Here is a 21169-nt window from a genome sequence, read left to right on the forward strand (position 1 = left end):
GTAATTGAATTAAGAAATTCCTCTTTTTTAAATTAATTGAATATAGTGAATAAGAAGCTATGCAAAATTTAGATTTAGTAGACATTGGAGTCGAATTCGAATTACCATTATTTATTTCTAAAATTAAAATTTTGTTTTGTCATTGAAGCGAAATAATTATTCCAAGAACCAAAATAATATTAATTTTTAGGAGAATTGTCTGAATTGGTTTCTATTTAATATCCGTTGATCCACATCATAATGATATTGCTAAAGTGTCAAATAAAAATAAAAATTTTGTGATGACTTTAGTAATCAATTTAGTATTAAATAATGTGTAATGACTTTAAGGGATCTTAGAATTGACATAATAAAGTTTTTTTTTTTTTTTTTTTTTACAACACAGGGGGCAAACGAGCATGCGGCTTACCTGATGGTAAGTGACTACCGCCGCCCATGATCACCCACAACACCAGCGGCATTGCAGGTGTGCTGCCGGCCTTTTAAAAAGGAATATACTCTTTTCTTGAAGGTTATGTTGTCGTATCGGTTCGGAAATACTGCTGCTGGAAGTTGATTCCAAAGAATGGTTGTGCGTGGTAAGTTTAAGTAATGTATGAAATACAAGTGCCAGATCTATAAAATAAAGGCTACAAAAACAAACTTATACTAAAAATTATCTTAAAATATAAATCCATGCATGTGACCCATATATTTAGAAGAGGCGTCGCTCGCTATAAACCGGTTTGCTCGCCGAAGAGGATAATTTGCAAGTCCCTGGAAGCTTTGATGTTTAGCGGCCTTGGGTAGACGTGCGGCCAAGCGTACACCATCGACAGCACGCCGCGCCCTCGCCAGCCCTAGAACTTGACCTTTATTCACCCTGTACATCTATTTCAAATTATAATTCTTTTTCAAAGGAGACATTTTTTTATACGCGAAATAGATTAACTATAAATTATAGTGTAATTAATTTATCAATTAAACGTATATTCGTTAGAATTTTTTCCTTAGAATTTTTAGATTACTGTGCTAATATTAATTTGCCTCACCTTACAACACCCACACTGAGAAGAAAAAAGCAAAATTAAGACAAGAATTTCACAATAACTTAAGAAATCTGTTTATTTGATTACTAGTTTTTTTATGAGGAGATATTTGATAGGGTAATACTAGCAGTATTACCCTAACAAATATCAATGGAACATTTAGACTCCATTATCAACAATCGTTTTTCCTATTGGGTGGTACGTGGATTTTCAAACTATCTCCAGTATGTATCTATATTGATATGTCTTGTATTTTTTCGTAAAAAATGTAAGTTCACAGCAGGTGTTATTATAAGTATTGTTAATATTAATTAACATTCTCCAACTTTTAATTAAAACATATCTACAGCGATAAGAAGGCGTCTGAAGTAAGAATAATATTTTTATTTACAAATAGCAAACTCCTGTATATTTTTCTGCAAAAGTTTTTCAACGTGATGTTTAAAATCCCACGCGCATAAGTATCGAGATAATCAAGAAGTTATTGCCCTATGAAATTAAGTTACCTTGCTGAAGAGCCTAAGCGATACGTACATTTGAACAACAGTTATCAACTCTTAAACTTAAATATAAAGTGCATTGTATTTAACTACCTAGGCACCATTTAGCTCTTTTTTTATATTTTGCATGATAAGTAAACAATTTTAGCATCTAACGAAATTTTTCAATTACTTAATAAATATTGGAATATGATTTTCATTAGTATCTGTACAAGGTGGACTTAATGTTAAAAGTATTCTCTCCCAATTTTTATGCCTATCATAATATCTAGAACAAAAACGAAATAAGAATGAAAACGGAATATAGAAGGACACCTATAGGCCAGTCCCGAGCTTGCAATGTAACTATCGTAATATTCAATCATGTTACTTTTGATTCACAACCGGTGGCCCCCAAAATTGATTATTCGCGTGCAGTGAAAATCTACATCCTTGAACTAGCTTTATAATGGTCAATGCCATCAGATTTCCACCAACGTTCTGTACTCTCTTCATAATAGGGTATGCGCTAAACTTCAACTATGCAATTATGGAGATTTTTGAACGATTGTTGCGATATGATATTAATCGACTAATATGTATATTAAAACATACAAGATATCTTAAAGTATATGTTATAACTATTAATATTTTATATAATATTAATAATTAAAAATCAACAGTACACAATATACAGGTCGTCTGGATGTATGTTTATTTGTATAGGCAAATCACAAATGGATAAACTTTTGTTTATCAAAAAACATAATTTATGCATGTATCATTTAATTGTCAAAAATTATCCCAATAATAATCAATCACTTGTTGGTTGTTATTTTTTTTTAAACATATATCATGTATTACTACTTACGGATGCATTGATAAATAGTAATAAACTAATTTATAATAAAAATCATCTTAGAAAACATACATAAAAATAAAATAATGAGTTTGTTTTGGTAAAACGTTTGAAACGCGTGTTTCAATCTCGATATGTAAGTATATAATCTGAGCATTTACAGGATATAAAAAATGCTTAGGTTAAATACACACAGTAGTTGTCATACAAATCAAGAAAGTTCAAAAGATAGCCACTTAGCGATTATTCTTCTGGAGTATTTCGTACATATTTTTATACAATATCAATAGAGCTCAGACGAATCGTATGTTTCTTTGCCATTACGGGTTTCTCAAGGTGTATAGAAAATGTAATGAACAGACATGGATTTCGTATACAAAATTCTGCGATAAAATAAAGGCATATTGAAATAATGCTTGTGACCTTCAGTGATCGCCATGAATTGCCCAGTGACCTCGCATCGATCGGGTGCAGTGGGGTGCGCTGCCACTGTCATTCTGTCAGTGTGCGATGAGCCATAATTTTTAATTAATCACAAATAGGTTAATGTTAGTGCCTCAGGACCGTTAATTATGACAGTCTATGGGGGAGGTTTATGTTCAGGATAATGGTTGAAATGATGCTTATGAGATTAATTTGGCTTTACAAAAAACCCGATTTTTAAGAAATAACAACAATGAAAAACTTTCAGTTTTCTTGTTCCCACTAATATGCCCCTAATTTTTAAAATCCCTTGTGAATTTTGAATGTAACTGTATAAGTAAGTATGTATTTAGGTAAGCGCAATTTCTTAGAAGACCATATTATTTTAGTTTTCTTATTCCCACTGATATGCCTTTCATTCTTAAAATCCTTCCCAATATCTTATTATGATATACTGGATTACTCATGATTCATGCGGCTGGATGAACTTATGGAAGTTTCTTCCAGTACACATTCGTAAAAGTATCTTCATGGAACAGAAGATGCCACAAACATGGTTTATGGCATCTTCTGTTCCCATAAACCATGTTTGTGATTATTCTGTACAGATATTTGTGAATTATGAATGTAACTGTATAAGTGAGTATATATTTAGGTAAGCGCAATTTCTTAGAAGATCATATTATTTCCTCTTTATATTGTACGCATATTATCCGCTAATATTAATTACTATTAATGCTCCTTTCTACTCAGGATTTGCTGCAAGAACAGTCTAATATATCTATATTTTGAATAAAGATGTACAACAGACGAGCTATTGTATATCTTTATTTAAAATAAATTATAACAATGTAATCTTTGTGTATAATACGGTGTAAATAAATAAAAAATGGAAAAACGATTTTAATAGACACACAACTTTAAATATTTGAATTTAGAACGCAGAATTACATACGAGTATTTAATATTTAGCGCTATAAAATATAATGACTATGGAAATAATCACGAAAAAAGCGCGGGAAACGTTTAAAAAAGCGGGAGTGTTTTTTGATCTTCTTTAAATTAATTTTATTTTTAATTATATAAGGATTAGTCTTATTTATATATTGTGTATTAGATTGTATATATAATTGTATATTTTGTAGTAATAGTGTTTGTTGCTGTAAATATTGGTAAGTAAATTACCTATATTAACTAGACATTATGGATCCACCTATAGACCCTGGGGGGACAACCCCCCAGGTGTCGTCAAATATAACTATCCCATTTAATAATAGTTTTGATATATTGGGTGAATCTAGTATGGACACAGATGGTTCTAGCGTTGCAAGTTCTAAACGTAAGCGAGTACGTGGCGAACGTCGCATTTGCAAACATTGCAATAAAAAACGAAGGAGGCACACCAAAGGTCTCGAATCTAAAATTAAAGATAGTGATTGTCAATGTATTGAGGATGAGAATCAAACTCAAGTATCAATACCAGTTGTAAATAATACCGAGTCTGTTAAACCTGCTTCTCCACCCAGTACTTTAAGCAGAACTTTGTACAATGCCGAGGATGTAGCTCCTTATGTCGTTCATGTACAAAAAAATGAAACACATCCTAATGATAACACTACATTACATCCTATTGCATTTGGTCGCTTTTTACACACTAATAAGATAAATAATATAGTGAATGGTAGCCTCAAAAGAATAGGAAGAAACCGTTTATCGCTTTCTTTCTCAAATTTTGAAAATGCAAATGCATTTTTAAATAATAGTCACTTAGAAACACATAATTTTAAGGCATTTATACCTTCTTTCCATGTAACCCGTATGGGAATTGTGAGGGGTATTCCTAAAGATTGGACAGAAGAGGAAGTAATCCAAAATATATCAGTACCTATAGGTTGTGGGAGAATTCTAAAAACCAGAAGAATTAAGAAAAAGACCATTAATGAAGGACAACCAAGTTTTATTAATACTGAAACCATTGTTATTACTTTTGATGGACAAATATTACCAAAAAGAGTATTTATGTTTTACACATCATTAACTGTAGATTTGTACATTTACCCCACTATCCAATGTTATAACTGCTGTAGGTTCGGACATGTCAAGATGCAGTGTCGTTCAAATCCTCGGTGTTATAAATGCAGGCTAAATCATACAGGTGATAAATGTGAAGTAGATGAGGAAAATGTTTCTTGTATCTTGTGTAATGGTTCTCATTCAGCAATTAGTAAGAAATGTCCTGAATATGCACGTCAGAAAGCCATTAAAGAAACAATGGCCCACAGTTGTGTTTCTTATGCTGAAGCATCAAAATTTCATCCTCCCACTTCTAAACTATATTCAGATGTATTAACATCATCATCTCCGTCCAATAAATCTCATTTTCAATCTTCTTTCCTTAAAGAGAAATCATCATTACCACATATTCAATCATCATATAAAAAAACAGTTACACTTAAACCACGCTCTCCTCAAAAAGCACAACAAGGATATGATCGTTCTGCCCATGAAGCCATAGTTAAGGAATATAATATTCCTGCTCCCTCTAATGGTTGTGCATTATCATCAAATAATATTGACAATAATCAATCCATCTTTGATATTATTCTCATGCTTATTAAAGTGTTATCGCAATCGAAAATGATACAAACAACTTTACCACCGTCCAACGATGCTATTTACAATGTATTTTCTCAATTATTAACTTCTCACAATGGATTACAAAGTCCTAATAATTCAGTGGAACTGTCGTAGCATAACAAACAAGAAATCAGACTTATTTTATTTGATTAATAAATATAATCCTTTTATAATAGCTCTCCAAGAGACTTGGTTAAAGCCAGGATATCCTTTTAGGATTTCAGGCTTTACAAGTCTCCGTGATGATAGAGCTGACGGATATGGCGGTGTTGCCATATTGGTCAAAAACTCCCTTCCTTTTTCTTCTTTTTCGCTTCCTGTATATAGCGGCATTAATGCAGCTGCTATAATTATAAATGGTATCTGTTTTGTTACTTTACATATTCCTGATCCTACATGCCAAATATATTCACAACTAGAACAATTATTTTCAATTTTACCTAAACCTTTTCTCGTAATGGGCGATTTTAATGCTCAGCACCAATCGTGGGGCAGTTCTACTTCTAATTTTTATGGTGGAAAATTCCTGACGATAATTGACACTTACAACTTATGTATTATTAACTCAGATGTACCGACACGTAGAACTGCACCGAATGAAGGGTTTAGTGCTCCTGACATTTCAATATGTTCTTCTGATTTAGCTTCTTCACTGTCGTGGTATCCTCATTCCTCTACCTTCGGAAGCGATCACTTTTCCCTCATTCTTTCTTTTCCAATTTCCATTCCCTCAAGTCGAAAGAGTGGTCCTCGGCTTAAATATAATTTATCAAATGTAGACTGGAATATTTACAAACAATATTTAGATAATAAAATATCGGAGTTACCTATTGTTTACCATGGAAATGAACATCAATGTTGTAATGACTTGATGATAAATATGAAGGAGGTTGCTGATTTATTATTTCCTGTTAAAAATAGTGCTTCAGGGAAAATTCCCTCCCCACCTTGGTGGGACAAAGATTGTACGGAAGCAATTAAAAATCGTAAAGAGGCTGAAAAAAATTATAATAATTACATGACATCAGAAAATTTTGAAATTTACACCGCAGTTTCACGTTCTACTCGAAAACTACTGAAAAAAAAGAAATTGGAAGGCTGGAGAAGATTCTGTTCTTCTATTTGTCCAGAAGTTAATTCATCAGTCGTTTGGAATAATATTAAAAGATTCAGATCTGCCTTTAGTGATCATACATCACGTTCTGCACTCGATTTAACTTTAGCGAATAAATTTTTAGATCGCCTTGCTCCTAGTTATGTGCCGGAATGCCTTTATAATATTTCTCTATCCGTCTCTGACGAATTATCCGACCTTGACTCTCCTTTTACTCTTGTAGAACTTAAAGGTATTCTAGCTTCTATTAAAGACTCTGCACCGGGAGAAGACGGTATACCGTATTCCTTTTTTAAAAATGCTAGCGATGCGACATTAATTTACTTTTTAAATATAATTAATTCCATAATTATTTCGGGAAATATACCTACTTCATGGAAGTCTCAGATTATTATACCATTTCTAAAGCCTCATAAACCACCTTCTGAACCATCATCATACCGTCCTGTTGCACTTTCCTCTGTCTTACTAAAGCTAGCTGAACATTTAGTGAAAAACCGTCTAGAATGGTTTTAGAAAGTAATAACTTACTATCCCCGAACCAGTTTGGTTTTAGGAAAGGTAAGAGCACCTTAGATAATGTGAGCATTCTTATTTCAGATATTCATATAGCTTTCTCACAAAATTTGTCAATCCTCTCAGCCTTTTTAGATATAAATTCTGCCTATGATAATGTAATAATTTCTATTTTAAAAACTAAATTACAAGCTCTAAATGTACCGGTAATGCTTTCTAATTTCATTATTAATATTTTATCAGAAAGAACAATACATATGGATTTAGATGAAGATACCAAATTATCTAGAACAGTATGGAAAGGCCTTCCACAAGGATCTGTTCTCAGTCCAATCTTATTTAACATATACACATACGATCTAGAATTATTCCTTGATAAATCCGTCAAAATTTTACAATATGCTGATGATCTTTTATTATATTTTATTGCGAAGTCCATAGAATCTGCTTCTGCCAAATTATCTGATTCATTAGATTTGTTAAAAACGTGGTTAGATGCAAATGGTCTTAATCTTTCTGTAACCAAGAGTAGTGTAGTTTTGTTTTCAAGAATGAGATCACCGCAACAAATTAAGGTGCTTTATGATAACTCATACATTCCTATAAAGACTGAAATTAAATTTTTAGGTATCGTGCTAGATAATAAATTAACAGGTCTGTCCCACTGTAATTATATTTCCACGAAATGTGAGCGTAACCTCAACATTCTTAGGTGCCTTGCTGGAGTTTGGTGGGGAGCACATCCCGTTTCACTAAAACTTGCTTATAATGGTCTTATAAGGAGTGTCATTGATTATGGAACTTTTTTGTTAGCTCCAGGAAGTTCATTTGCTTTTAAGAAATTGGATTTAATTCAATCAAAGGCCTTGAGGATTATCTCTGGAGCAATGAAATCAAGTCCAATCAATGCTTTACAGCTCGAAGTCGGTGATCCACCTTTGGTTTTAAGAAGGCAATATCTATCTGATCGCTTCTTTTTTCGTTGTTTACAATTATCTGATCATCCGCTTATTCAAAAGTTATCTCAACTACATATCTTTATTTCGTCTTCATCTTATTGGAAACATAAAAAACCTCCATGTTTAATACAAAGTTATGAAAAATATAAATCCATAGAATCTCCCACTTTTACATCGTCCTGTTTTCCCATTTATAAATGCTCATATCAATCTTTAGTTTTATCTCCTAATATTAAATATGATTTTGGGTTATCAAAAAATGATTCAGAATTGAATGTCAAATTTATGTTTATAACTGACATTGAATGGAATGAATGGCACTACATCTTTACTGATGCATCAAAACCAGACAATAGCGGTTGTGTAGGTGTGGGTGTGTTTCATTCACAATTTAATATCGTTCAAAAAATTAAACTTCCACCGGAGTCTTCAGTTTTTACCGGGGAATGTTATGGTATTTTAAAAGCTGTAGAATATATACTTTTAATGAAATTACATAAGGCAATAGTTTTCACTGACTCTATGAGCTCTTTGCAAGCTCTAGCCAAATATCCGTTTAAATCAAAACCAGTTTATCCCATTATTTGTGACATAAGACAAAGTCTTTATCTTTGCAAGTTGAGAGGGTATTCCGTTTCTTTTGCCTGGTTACCAGGACACAGTGGTATTAGCGGCAATGACAAAGCTGACCTTATTGCAAGAGAGGCTGTAACTTGTGGTGATATGTATCCGTATCATAATTACTGTAGTGTACATTCTAACTTAAACGCTGTTCACCACCACCTAGAAACGGCGCGGCCGGCATTGCTCTTTCTAACGGAGACACAGATATCCTCTCCAAACGAAACTTCATACCTGACGTACCCGGGATATAAACTTGAACATTGTTTTGTTTCGCGTGCCGGTGTATGCGCGTATGTCAGAGAGGATATCTGCTGTCGCCGCCTTGGAATTCTTGAAGGTGCGGACCTGTCTATTTTATGGCTGCGCGTAGACTGCAATGACCATCCTCGCGTCTATGCATGCCTATACAGGTCCCACAGCGGTAACATCGAAACCGACCAACTCATTGAGCACGTCCAAATGACTACAGATTCCCTGCTCGAACAGATTCCTTCCGCTGAAGTCGTGATTCTTGGCGATTTTAATGCCCACCATACCGAATGGCTTGGTTCACGTACAACCGACTATGCGGGAAGATCTGTTCATGACTTTGCTTTGGCTTATGGTCTGACGCAGCTTGTTTCCTCGCCTACGCGAATACCTGATGTGTTGGACCATTCACCTTCACTGTTGGACCTTCTGCTGACCACCCACCCAGACAACTATGTGATTTCCGTCGAAGCTCCGCTTGGATCGTCGGATCACTGTCTGGTGCGGAGCGAGGTGCCTCTCATGAGTCCGATTCCACCACGTTCCACGGGTAGACGTCGTGTTTGGCACTACAGGTCGGCAGACTGGGATGAGATGCGGATTTTTTTCGCATCTTACCCATGGAGGCAGGTTTGCTTCGCACTGAGGGACCCCGACGCCATCGCCAATTCCATCGCCGATGTGGTGCTTCAGGGAATGGAATTATTTATTCCTAACTCTGTGGTACCTGTCGGTGGGAAATCCCAGCCCTGGTATGGAGCCTCTTGTAGAATAGCATCTCGCCTGAAACAGGAGTGTTTCCTAGCCTGGGCCAAAGGTGTGGCGTCGCGTGATCCTAACATCAGTGCCCTTAAAAAGAAGTATAACTTTGCCTCTAGGTCCTTCAAAAGAGTTTTGGCCACAGCGAAGTCAGAGCATATTGGTAGAATTGGCAAGAGATTGGCTAGTTTACCTTCGGGGTCTCGAGCTTTCTGGTCTCTTGCCAAAGCTGCACAAGGGAATTTCTGTCAGTCATCTTTTCCACCATTGCGCAGGGAGGATAACTCGTTGGCTCTGAACGCCAGAGAGAAGGCTGATCTCCTTGGATCTCTCTTTGCATCAAACTCGACGTTGGATGACGGGGAGAAACCACCGCCGACCATCCCGCGTTGTAAGAGCTCTATGCCGGATGTTAAATTCACGCAAAGATCAGTGCGTAGAGCACTTCTCTCCCTTGAAATCCATAAGTCGAGTGGGCCCGATGGCATTCCTCCAATTGTGCTTAGGACGTGCGCACCAGAGTTGGCTCCGGTTCTTACGCGTCTTTTTCGGCTCTGTTACTCATCAGGTATAGTCCCAAAGTTTTGGAAGACTGCTTTGGTGCATCCGATCCCTAAAAAAGGAGACCGCTCAGATCCAGCTAACTATAGGCCCATAGCTATCACCTCCTTATTCTCGAAAGTCATGGAATCAGTTGTTAACCATCAACTGCTCCGGTACCTAGAGGATCGCCAGCTGATCTCAGATCGCCAGTACGGCTTTCGACGGGGGCGCTCGGCTGGTGATCTTTTAGTTTATTTAACACACCGATGGGCGGTGGCAATCGAGAATAAGGGAGAGGCCTTAGCTGTTAGTCTGGATATTGCGAAAGCCTTTGATCGGGTGTGGCATAGGGCACTAATCTCAAAACTACCTTCGTTTGGGCTGCCTGCGAGATTGTGCAGTTGGGTCGCCAGTTTTCTTAAGGAACGTAGCATTAAGGTCGTAGTCGACGGAGCATGCTCTGACTTAAAACCTGTGAATACACCAGCATCCCGCAAGGCTGTGTACTATCTCCGACACTGTTTCTTCTGCATATCAATGATATGTTACAGATCAGTGATATTCATTGTTATGCAGATGACAGTACAGGAGATGCATTATACACCGGTCATGCAAAGATCTCGCGGGCACATACCGATGAGCTCCGGAACAGACTTGTGTCTGAAATCGAAACTTCGCTCGACAAAGTTTCGATCTGGGGTGAACGCAATCTTGTTCACTTTAACCCTAAGAAGACACAAGTCTGCGCGTTCACCGCAAAAAAGACACCGTTTGTCGTATCTCCTTACTTTCGGGGCACTTCCCTCGATAATAAGTCGAGTCTGGGGATTCTTGGCGTCGATATATCTAGCGACGTCCAGTTTTGCGGTCATCTGGAGGAAAAAGCTAAGATAGCTTCCAAAAAGTTGGGGGTGCTCAATAGGGTGAGACGGTATTTCACGCCAGAAAACCGCCTGAAACTATATAAAGCTCAAGTGAGGCCACACATGGAATACTGTTCTCACCTGTGGGCAGGAGCGCCACAGTACCAACTCCTTCCGTTAGACCGCATTCAAAGTCGGGCAGCTCGAATTGTTGACGATCGGCGTCTTACTGTCCGGCTCGACCCACTGGAACTGCGTAGAGATGTTGCATCTCTGTGCATTTTCTACCGAATTTATCATGGGGAGTGCTCTGAAGAATTGTTCGGATTGATACCTGCTGCAGATTTTCACCATCGTACAACCCGCCATAAACTAAAATTTCATCCCAACCATCTGGACAAGTGGCGGTCCTCCACCGTGCGTTTTTCAAGGCACTTTCTCCCACGCACAACCACTCTTTGGAATCAACTTCCAGCAGCAGTATTTCCGAACCGATACGACAACATAACCTTCAAGAAAAGAGCATATTCCTTTTTAAAAGGCCGGCAGCACACCTGCAATGCCGTAGGTGTTGTGGGTGATCATGGGCGGCGGTAGTCACTTACCATCAGGTGAGCCGCATGCTCGTTTGCCCCCTGTGTTGTAAAAAAAAAAAAAAAAAAAAGACCTAGCTTGTCTCCCAAAAATATATTTAAGGTATGCCTGGAAGGAATATTGGGAAAAAACAAGTACAATAAAAGGAAGATTTTATCGCCTTATACAACCCGATATTCCTTTCAAACCATGGTTTTGTAAATTAAAGCTTGGAAAGACCGCAACAACTATTATAACTCGTATGCGTCTAGGTCACGTATGCACACCTTCTCATTTATACAAGCTTGGTATTGTACAAAGTTCGTCGTGTAATTGCGGTGCTGAAGTGGCGGACTTGAATCATATATTCTTCTCATGTTCTAAATTTGACCACACCTCCCTTTTTAATCATCTCCGATCCATCCGTGTTCCATTCCCAACTTCTATTCTTACTCTACTTTCTTCCAATGATCCTATTATCTATAAAATACTATCTTCATATATATATGATAACAATATTAAGATTTAGTTATATTACATGAATACATTTATAGTTGCATCAATTGCTTTTCCTATATATTTATAAATATATTCTCATATGTACAAGTATATCCTTCATATCCTATAAATATCCTAGACCTAATCCTTATCCTTTCTAAATTCGTTTGTGTTAGGTATTTTTATTACTATTATCGTTTCCCCGTTTTGTTCTTGGCAAAATACCCTAATATCGGGGTGAACGCCACAAAAAAGAAAAAAAAAAAAAAATAATCACGATAAAAATTATCATGCTCATTATCATATTCGTCAATCTTTTGTCCACCTCCTAATAACTCCAGATATATTTAATAAAATTTATGTGATAGCTAATAATAAAAAAAATGTTTTAAGTTACTTACTATTACATAATTCAGGGCAAGTTTTAAACTTTATTATATTACGAGTACATCGCATGTTATCTCTCTTATTATGTTTTATTATTTCGGAGAAAAAGAGGTATTGAGATCGTTTATCTCACTGAGTTGTAATACACCAGTTCACTATAGGTATATGGCGACAATCAAATGCAGATTTCGTCACGACCCCAAACTTTGACCGACATTGCTCACTGGATACCTGCGAAAATGAAACTTTTTAATTAGTTTCGCAAATAATTAAACTTCTCTTTTTTGGAACAATCTCAATTGCTATTCAAGTTGTTAATTAGCATTACTAAGCTTAAATTATTATGACAGAAAATTTAAGGCTTAATCTTTTGCTGAAAGTATAATATATAGTGTAATAATTTTTCATACAAAACAGTTATACTTGGTTTAAAAACTATGTAATGTATATTTTTATTAATATTTACAGTGAAAGTTTGCAAAGATGTTCGAATATTGAAGTGATTGTTCTTCAGCACGCATCAATTGTATTATGAAATTGAATGAAATTTCCTTAGATTATATAGATAAAACATCGAGCCTCAAAAACGGGTCAACTTTTTGTCAGCTAACTGTCAAATTAGCTGACCAGTTTTTTATCAGTGTTCTATATAGGTACTTATGCATAAAATATATCTTGACGTATTATTTAATAAATAAAATGAGTGTTTACGCATTAAAAAGATGCAGAAACTATAAAACAAAATAAATATAGAAGTTATAAAGGAATCACTCATACCTATTTATCACGCAAAATTGTATGAAAAAATTGACCCGCTTTTCTCGAAGCATTTCTATGGAGACACACTATCTATTCAAAGGAATCTATATATTCTAAGGAAATTTCTTACAAAGATGGGATTTATCAGTATCTTATTTGTTAATACAGATAGGATACTTATTTATGCGGGTAAAATCGCGGGATACATACAGCTAGTTACAACTATAGTTCAACAGTCTCCAATAAAAGTTCCCGCTTTAGGCCACTTTGGAGGTTTCAAGAGGTACACGCGGCCCCAGATTGGCAATTACGTTGGACGAGTCTTATCGGGAAAGGAGTTTTAGTACGGTCCTATATAATAGCTATTTATAGAACCTACACTAACTAATGAGAATATTACTCTTTTTAAACGATTAAAAAATTTATACCATTTCATTATTGTAAAAAATAATATAGGGTGATAAAAGAAAGGAAAAACGAACGAACAGACAACCCATAGCCAGACCACAGATATTAAATTTCTTTTCATTCTCACCTATCATCCCTTATTGGTGCCCCACCAACGTATACCGTTAGCGCAAGCGAGTTTACCATATCATTATCATCCGTTTAAAAAAAATACAATAAATAATTCTTTTACTAATTGTGAATGATTTTGGATTAGAAGTAGGTACTGAAGATGTTTAAAAACAAAATTTTTCTTCATAAAAAAAAAACAATGGCTTAATCGTGCCATAATTAATATTGCATTAATACGGGAGAAGAGTCAAATTCATGATATTACTAAAATCAGAATTAGCGAAAATATCGTATATATACTGATAAAATTTTGTATAAAAATTTTTAAGCAAACAAACAGTTTAATAAAAATTTCCTGCTTTTAAAATCACTGAAAAATGAAAGGACGAGTGAAAAAACAACGCCATTAGATATATTTTTCTACTCAATCTGTAATGGTAGAAAAATTAAGAAATTTTAATATTCAGGAAACTTTATTGTTTCATTAATTTAATTTTCTGTGGACTGTCTTATGAATCCTCCTAATGGAAGCTTCCGAAATTGTTATAACGTTGAGAATAAAACATGAATATGATCTCCCTAATTAACAGTCTTTCATAATTAAATTCGTAAGAAAGATTTAGATATTAACGTCTAGCTAGCGAGAACTTATTAACCGGGTGTCATCACGTAACCGTTATGTAATCCGTATTATCTATGAAATGCCAATGGATTTTCAGGGATTTAACATGGGCGTAACATATTGCTAAGATGTGATGCTTCATGGAGGTTATGCGGATGACACCCCTTTTATAAAGTGTGAAAAATATTCATAATTTTGTCCGTTGAAGAGAGAGCAAGATGGGGACGTAGGGCTGTTAAGTATTAAAAACCTCATGGTGTACCTTGACGAGCAGTATATATTCTTTTTTAATGGATGATAATAGAATGGTAATCTCACTTGCGCTATCGGCTATACGCTGGCAGGGTACTAGTGATCGACGAAAGGTAAGAATGAAAATTAATCCATCGTGACAAGTTCATTAAGAATTAATGAAGACGATTTTCAGAGGGAACCACGTGGGTGACGATCTCAATTGTTTTAATGCTAGCAATGGGGCTCTAATCTTCGTTACTAATAATCCTTTTCCCTCTCGCATTATATATAACATATCAGTGAATTACGACTCCAAAATAATGACCCATCCTGCAGATGTTGAAGAGTAGGCTTCTTTTATCTCTTGATGTCTCTTCTCGTCTCCTGATGCGCTCATCACTTCGGGAAAAGTATGTATGTTTGTGCTACGTTGGATGAGAATTAAATAGGTCTAGCGAAGTTATTTCTAGCAAATTATCATATTGAATTCCATACGGTCTTCTCTGAAACTATTGTGATTAATTCCTGGTAGATTCGTCACGACCGACCACTGACCTAATTTTATCTTCAAATATTACCTTTTACTGGTATGTCGCTAGCCTAAAACAATAATATAAGCGGGATAATATAAAGTTATGTATTCTGTGATGTCCACGATAGGCCACACACATGGCGAAACGGTATACTCTGTGTTTCAACCGTAAAGAAGTTGTGATTGCATGGCTGTGTTTCGGTTTAAAGTGTCGGATATGGCGTGAATTTACAGAATGTCCACGCATGGGGGGTATCATGGGCGAAACGGTATACTCTGTTATGTCCATGGTACTGGTCATGTCTACAGGCGACGGTTACCACTTTCTATCAGGTGGACCGTCAGCATGTTTGCCATTCTGAGTTGTATAAAAAAAAAGTACAATCCTGTGCCACTTATATCCAGCGATTACTTTTAGAGATCGACACTCCATCTCCTAGGTGAACGCTTCACACGACGCTTGCCTGCATACGCTACTCGAAAACTTTTATTCGGCATCGATTATCAACTTCTTTAGCTATATTACCTTGCTATTTCAGCTTGCAAATTCTTTGTACTACATCGATCACTTTAGTTCTTCTGTGGACATCCACATTCCAGACTACAAAGAAAAAATTAAGTGCATGAACCTTTAAGAAAGTATTCTACAAAGATTTTTTCCAAGAAAATATGGGTCCGTTATATGAAAGGATTTTTTTTTGATAAGTCAAGCAATGTGCTTTTTCCCAGGACTATATAACATATATATCAACTGTTACCATTTTCACTGTGTCTCCAAAAGGCTCCAGTAACATTTAATGGATTCCTGACACGCTCCAGCTAGCTAAGACAAGGGATAAATGGTCATTGTTTGGTTTTCTGGAAATGTAGCATTATTCTCGAAGGTGGTAAATTGATGCTAACAACAACTGTGGATTATAATATACATTGTTGTATTGAGTTTGTGCGAAATATGCATATCTACGTAGATACAGTTAAATATTTGTTTTTTTTTAAATGGCTGAATATGAAATTCTAATTTCGCCAGAGCTATTGGTATCTCATCATTTTCATAACAGCTTTTAGCTGTTCACTGCTAAATATAAGCTTCTACCTTGGGAGATTTTGCAAGTAGTTGCCACGCTTGGCAGGCAGATTAGCAACTGCAGTTAGGTTTTTCAGATGTTTTAAGAGGGACGCTGCTGTCCATCCCTCGCCTTCCTTTAGTCACCTCTTACGACACACACGGGATAGGAGCATAGAATAAGGTAGACTTTTCTACGCGGGGACTACATGGCTATCGGTATAAGCTAAGTTATATATGTTACCACAGTTCAGATAATATAATACTGTATAAGACGTTACTGAATAAAGTAGGTTTTTACTATAATGCAGGTACGGTTCAAAATACTTACGTATCAATGTATTTTTAATAAATTTAACTTGCTAAATAAAGTCTATGTACTACTCAGTAAACGATTACATAGTAGATAAATGTGTTTGGTGTTGGTTTGGCCTTGCACATGAATTTCAATATATTCAATGTGCTGGGTATCTACTCATAAATAAATAAATATTCTGAATAAGCTTATTTTAAAAGAATATCAGTCAACTTCCTTGCTAGTTCTTCTTAACTAAAACTGGACAGTAGAGTCATAAGAATAAATAGACAGGACAATTCTGAATAAAAAAGAATGAGCCTTATTATCATATTTCTATTTGTAGCTATTATAATATAGTCTCTGCTTACGTTTTCAGTGTATAATAAAAGATGCTTGAGGCATTCAAAATGTGGACATGTAGGATTATTAAAAGAGTAAGCTGAACAGAAAAGTAATGGATGAGGAAGCGTTAAAAAGGGTGAATGAGAAAAGAACATTATAAAAATAGAGAATAGAAGAGGCAAAATTCTGGGCTACCTTATATGACATGACGATTTTTTTATGAGTATACTGGAAGGAAAAATAGAAGGCAAAAGAGAAACCGAGGACCGAGAAATAATTACATGGGACAGATAAACACTATGTGTCATGTCGTATAGGGAGGTCAAAGATAGGGTTTGGAATAGAACTGGTTGTAAGAGATTAGATGAATTAGTGGCCTCGACAAGAGGAAACTTTTAAATGAAAAAGAGGTATTCAGTAATCGACATACCTCGACTAGTAATATAAATGAGAGAGTGACTTTGTTTGTTATCTACGATTATGTCATAAAATTGGCTATGATATGTAGTAGGTATTTATTTATTTATATGCTTTTGTATATTCACTTATAGTATAGATATTAGGTTATGGCAAAATGTACACTGGCGGACTGATCCTTTAAAAGGAATTCTTCTAGCCGACCTTAGGTATTTGGGATGGAGAAGGACGTAAGTTTTTATTCCATCTCTTAACTTTAAATTATACGAATAATAATAATTTTATTTATTTATATTGTTATATAGGAAAATATTACAAGTCCCTAATAGGTTTTCACAAATTTATTAACATGTCGCGGCCATGCGGATAGAGCTGCGGGTAAAAATATGTGATAAATAAAATATCCTATATTAAAGTTCTATAAAAGTATTTATAATAATTATTTAGGTGTCGAATGCGTTATAATATATAGGACCAAGGATTTGTTAATTTTGAATGGCACACCAATTGTTTTTATTTGTACCTTGATCCAATATCAGACCTGTTTTTCGAATGTTTCCCTACAAAGTAATACTGGTATATAAAATAAACACGACGCGGTATTCGTACGTATAATATTTATAAATTAATATTTTAAGAATTACTTATTAAAATAACATTGATACGTGAGACAATCTTTATGAAATTTCAATAATCGTCATTAATTGAATTTGATATTATTTAAGACAAGTAGGGTTTTTTTTTACAATGCAGGGGCAAACGAGCTTGTGGTTCACCTGTTCATTCCCATTGAAACTCTTCATAAATTCGGTCTTATTCTGTATTATATACTTAAATGATAATTATATAACTAATACCTTCATAAAATTTCAGCCAATTCAACTAATCGGTTTTTTATAGCATTTTGTAAGTGATTCTTTAGATTGGTATCACTTCTTTATTTATGGACCAAACAAATACTAAATGTTAATTAAATTAAACAGCAACGCATTAGTGAAAACCGCGTCCAAATCGCTTAAGCCATTTCTGAGATTAGCCCGCACAAACGTACAGACAAACAGATAAAAATTCTTAAAATCATTGTTTTGGGTTCTGTTGCGTTCAAAAAGCCCCCCTACAATAGTTTTTCTTATATATATTTCACGTACACACAGCGACCTGTTACGATTTTATTATACGTATTGACTGTTATAAGCATAAATTATTTATTGTATACTCAATGAAGTGCAAGAATGGTAATCGGATAGGTCACTTAGCGTAAATATTACTCGTTGAACTGTAAAGGCAAGGCTGAAAAATTTCAGCGCAGTGGGCAACCAAATAATACAGATTATTATTTTTTTACAAAAGAGAGAGTATACAATACAAAATCCAGCGACAGAATTAATAGAAGCACTTACTTTCTTAGAGGTTGAAATATCATTTATTTTGATCTTTCTTAAAAAATCGATTGAAATTAGGTTCAATCAACTCAATCGAAAAGATTGAGCCTGCAATGCCTCCGCTGTTGCGTGTGCACATGGGTGGCGGTAGTCACTTATTATCAGGTGAGCCGCGTGTTTGTTTGTCCTCTGTGTTATAAAAAGAAACATTACTGGTTTAATTCAAAAATACATTACTGGCTTGTATGAAGTATCTTTAGACTTGTTTTCATAATTTTTCACGATAACTTTTACTCGTCTGAATTCATTCGATTGGATAAATTCCTCAAAATAAATAGAATTAATAGACATAAATTTCATAACTGTTGATAATTAAATTGAAATTTGGTTTTAAGTAAGAATTGAGACAAATTTAAATACAGACTTGACTATGGAGAATGAAAGGGTCGCTTCAGGCATTAGACTGGATTTTAGAGTTGAGTCTGAACTGAAAACTAAAAGAAAAATAAAGTTTCTTTGTTGTAATTTTAGTAATTCGGCACTTTAATTAGATCTCGCTACATCTTAAAAATAGGCAGTTTCGGGCAACTATAATAATATGTTCATTTTGTTTTTAGGAGATAAAAAGCACAGGGTTGAGTTTTTTGTGTTTGCTAATGTAACATATTGAGTAAAGAAATTTATTCGTTTATTTTTCTTATATCTAATATTTATTTTTAAAGAAAATAATAAAATATTTAATTATTCAAAAATAGAATCGATAGCAGAAATTATATCTTCTGTTATGCAACTTAGAATGTTAAAACTAGCTGACGGCCCACCTGATGGAAAGTGGTAATCGTCGCATATAGACATGGACATAACAGAGTATAATGTGTCGCCCATGTTACGCCTCATGCGTATATATAATAATTAATTATATCTATCATAATATAAGAAAATTGTCTATCTAAAAATGCAGTCTCCAGAACATAGATATACATGTACTCGTAGATAAAAATAAACGGCGGAAGTACTTGCTGTGAAATCTTAAAAGTTTTTATTGACAGGAAATTTATTCCGCAAATAGATAGATGTACCCTATACGTAACGGTGTCATCAAAACTATTCAGATATAAATTTCTTACAAAAATTTATCAGTATTAATATTTTAATACCAAATTTTGAATAAAAAAACTGCTCTTAAAAATTTTTAAATTATGTTTATGAATTAAATTATACAAGAGTGATAAAATTGTAAAAAATTAACACCGTCAGATTCAGTGTGAAAGTGTAGTAAGTAAAGTAAAGGTCAAATATAGGAATTTATAAAAATAGGTACTCTGACCGCTGGTACATCAAAAGACCTGTCATGTAAAGGGCTGTTCTTCAGGTTATTTGTTATTTTTACATAGTTAAAAATATTCGGAGTCTTGTCACTTGTAGCTACCTTTTAGCTTTGTTTTTTATATAATTTGATATATAGGTAGGTCGTTAATGAATATTAATAAAAAATAAGGCGAATATTTAGACCTTCTTGGAAGATAACGGTAAAAAAATATTTCAATTCTAATAATTTAGATTTCCTTACATTCTATTTATTAAGATTCAAGCAGAAGAGAAAAATTACTTTTGATATAAAACGTGTCGTGCTTGAGGGAAGGACAAAAGGTCAGATAAATATTAATGCCGTTGTTTGCTTGCCAAATGAATTCAGGAGATTGTTCATTTCTGTAAAATAATAAAAATATAGGGAAATGTGCCCATTTATTGTATAATTTTGTGTTTAGAAAGCGTTACGGCGGATTTAATATGGGCTCATTCTAAATAAATTACAATGTGGGATCAAGGCCTACAGTTGGTTTGATTTTATGTATACAATATATTTTAAATATTATTATTTAGTCATTCTATTATATGAGTAATGAGTCATGAGATAGACATAAACAAATTAACTAGCTTTTACCCGCGACTTGGTCCGCATTCTCCGTTTTTATCGTAAATCGTAAGTACCAAAAAAAATATAAATAAATATCATATAAATATATAAGAAAACCCAGATATCTTGGAACCAGTTTAGGGAATTTCTGACCCGTTTGATATACGAGATAAAATGCCAGTTAGACATATGTCGGACTGAGACATAGTATATCGGCTTCTAACGAATGAGATGTGTACACTTAAAACTGCGGATACTTAAAACGTAATTGAATTAAAAATATTAATTTATTATTTTTCACATAATTTTTAAACCCCGAATTGATTAAAAGAGTCATAGATAATCAAGTTAAAACATTAAAAAGCCTATGTAACCATATTAAAGTGATACCCAATACCCTCTAGCTCAAATGGTGATTTAGTTTTATAGATATTTATTAAATTTTTAAATTTTGTCTAACTTAATAACAAGTAGGAGAGAGTGGAGAAATTAGAGCCATCTAAGGAAGATTATTAATAAAAGTCACATTTGTTACAATTAATATAACTATTAATTAGAGACATAAATTTTAT

This window comes from Galleria mellonella, unplaced genomic scaffold (assembly GCF_026898425.1).
Source record: "Galleria mellonella isolate WM207_F2 unplaced genomic scaffold, CSIRO_AGI_GalMel_v1 utg78, whole genome shotgun sequence".
Lineage (NCBI taxonomy): Eukaryota > Metazoa > Arthropoda > Insecta > Lepidoptera > Pyralidae > Galleria > Galleria mellonella.